The sequence below is a fragment of the Penaeus monodon genome, chromosome 23 (genome assembly GCF_015228065.2).
Source record: "Penaeus monodon isolate SGIC_2016 chromosome 23, NSTDA_Pmon_1, whole genome shotgun sequence".
Lineage (NCBI taxonomy): Eukaryota > Metazoa > Arthropoda > Malacostraca > Decapoda > Penaeidae > Penaeus > Penaeus monodon.
Genome location: NC_051408.1, coordinates 32637627 through 32638051, shown reverse-complemented (window position 1 = coordinate 32638051; position 425 = coordinate 32637627).

Below are 425 nucleotides of genomic sequence, written 5' to 3'. Positions count from 1 at the left end.
ACCACAGTTCTCGCAACCAAAGGTAAAATTAATGCAAATCTCCTTAAATAATTCGACCCATGTTAACTGTGTCCTGTATTGCATAAGCTTCGTAATTGTAACAAACAATGGAGCACACAGTTGCCGTTAGTCAGTACCAGGCATTGTTTACATCCTTCCTCTGCCACGGATTTGTTGCCAGCGAGCGAAAATGGTTGCAGGGTAAAGAGGTCAGTTTGGGGAAAAGGTGAGAGAAATTTGGAAAAAAAAATGGAAAAAGGAAGCAAAGGAAAGATACAAAGGGAGGATGGCAGAACACAAAGAGGGAGATAAAGAGGACGGTGGTGCACAAAGCGGTTTTCGAGAGGACAAAGCGATAGCTCACAAAAGGAGTCAAAAAGTATCACGCTAAGAGGAGCAGAGAGGAGAAGTGTAATCCGAAACCG